The following is a 2,618-nucleotide window of genomic DNA, read 5'->3' on the forward strand; positions in this document are numbered from 1 at the left end:
AATTTTTAAATCGACCTTTATCACATCCATATACCGAAGGCCTGTGCAATTAATGTATCATAACAGTACATGTACATCTAGGACAATGAGCTTTTTCATGCACATTTATTGGAGAGTTCGCCTTGAAGGCGACGTGATAGACATGTAATAATAAAGATGTCAGACCGGTCACGTGGGACGGGTGTCCACTTACAGGCAGCAAAGAGCGTGGGCGGATCTAACTTCCAGACATTATGATGAAATTAAAACAGGAAAGCTAAAAAAAAAGTTTATTCATAATTAGTGACGATTCAAATAATTATGTGTTTCTTTGTTTTTGTATTTTTTTTTAAATAATTATTCTAAATTTATCTTTTTTCTATGATATACTGTACATTTACATGTACCATATTCTCCCCCCCCCCCTTTTTTTTTTGGAGATGAATCGATTTCTTTGACATTTTAAACATTTCATTAAATGAAATTTAAAAGCAATTTAGTGAAAATAATCCATTGGATGAATTAAGCCTCATTTATACACAATGTACTTTTTTATGTCAACATGGTCGTTTCCAGTTGCACTTTTTGAACAAGTTTTAGTAAGGAAAACACACACGTTCTCTATAAATTAGAACCGCATAATATATATAAATAATACAAAAGCTGACACTTAATTTGTTTTGCTAATCAACACACCTACTATTAATTACTGTCTTAATGAAACAAAAAAATGTATACAATTTATAGGTTGTTTCGATCATTAAAGGGCGCGATCTCCTAAAAAAGAATTTTGGAATTTGTCAAGTCTATAAATAACGATAAAGCGTGGTTGCGATTGCCGAGCGGGAACGATGGTCGAGTGAGATTGTGTTCAATCGAAACGTTTTAAATCCTCTATTGTAATCCTCTTTACACGGAGATAATTCCTCAAGCCGTCACGCATGGTTGAGAATATTTACACTAATAAGACTCTAACGAACTTTGTGTATTATCTCAATCAATAACGGTCCTCAATAGAACCGGAAACCTGCACACCCCTTGCAGGTGGACGAGTCTAATTTCATACCTGTTATTCCATTTAGTAGTTCATACCTATTCAGGTGTATACACCTTAATAGTAGCCAATTAGAGAATTAGGTGTGCTCTGGACTTTTTGTTACCTTAATAGAAATAGTGGACTTGTCCAACCAAAATTCTGGAGACAACGCCTTGCGACCAGGCCATACTCCAAAACGCCGATCCCTAACATGTTTTCAAACGGATCAATGGATTGAAATATTCATCAAAGGAATTCTACAACCATTTAATTTTATTCTTTTCATTGGTTTATGAAAACCGGTTGACATATTTCGGTGTGCATTGACATTTTTCATTTTCGAAAACATCAATGAAATTCTTCGGACCCTGGACTAAAAATCGAAGATCATGAATTAGAGTTCATAGGATTTTTTTTCTATTTCGTCAGGAAAGTGAAAGAGATAATTGATTCTGCTTTTGAAAATAAAACGCTAACCTGTTCAAGGTGTGAAATTGACATCGTTGTGAAAGTGACAAGGATTTAAACCACGTGGAGATGATGTACACATTCAGGGGCCTGTTTCTGGTCGCATCTCTGTTGGCTGTATCAGGTATGTCTAATTCACAGGTCAAAAAGTCAATTAGAGATTCTAATTAACAACCGTCCCATTCTCTTGCCGTTGTTTTATTAGATTCTCCAACAGTACGGTATGGGTTTGCCTCGAAAAAGAATAAAACCAGAGGTAGAAAGCTAAGAATTTTTGAATGCCCTTAACATGTTTAAGTTAAATGTATAATAAAATTATGTGAAACTTATTTTCAGACTGATTAATGAAAGTAAGGAAGTAACCCCCCTCCCTTCCTCCTCCTCCTCTCTCTCTCTCTCTCTCTTTTTCTCTCTCTCCATATGTTCAATTCAATAAAAACGAGACTCGTGAAAAAGCCCACTGTCTGACACTGTGCAAACCTATATCACATGGAATTAAATTCCTTGCGGTGCATATCGAGCAGATTTATGATCAGCTATAGACGCACAAAGGCCGATGACAATTGGGCATTGTGTAAATGCAAAAAAGAAGAAAATCATGTCTGTTGATTTAGAACAAAGTCAGGTTTTAACAGTGGACCAATGCTTATTACTTACTGTGCTATATAGATGTATATATCAAAGAGAACTTTTTTTTCATAATGAGAGAAATCTCATATATATGCTAATGAAAACACACAACTGTAAATTCAGAGACTGAATTCTTATGAAGATGTCCCGTTATTAAGATTTTTTCTCCCTTCAAATAAATATTGAGCATGTACAACAGTTAAACACACACATATATTAAGTAAAATGCCATATCCATATTTTACTTCAGTCATTAATTTATCTCCCTGTCAGCTGTTCTGTGGGTCATATGAGTTGATTAACTTCATGGTTTGTAAATATCTTCATTTAAATTTATTTATTAATCTTTATCATCATTTAATTATTTTCGTCCCGTCCCTTGATAAAGGGTTCCTGCTTATCCGTGTTTCCGTATTACGTGTAATCTAAAACAAAGGACTAATTATTATCGGGAGAGAAATTATTTCTTTATTAGGTAATATAACAGAATATGCAGACAGTAAGG

The sequence above is a fragment of the Saccostrea echinata genome, unplaced genomic scaffold, assembly GCF_033153115.1.
Source record: "Saccostrea echinata isolate AGI-Se365-2 ecotype Australia unplaced genomic scaffold, CSIRO_AGI_Sech_v1 ptg000027l, whole genome shotgun sequence".
Lineage (NCBI taxonomy): Eukaryota > Metazoa > Mollusca > Bivalvia > Ostreida > Ostreidae > Saccostrea > Saccostrea echinata.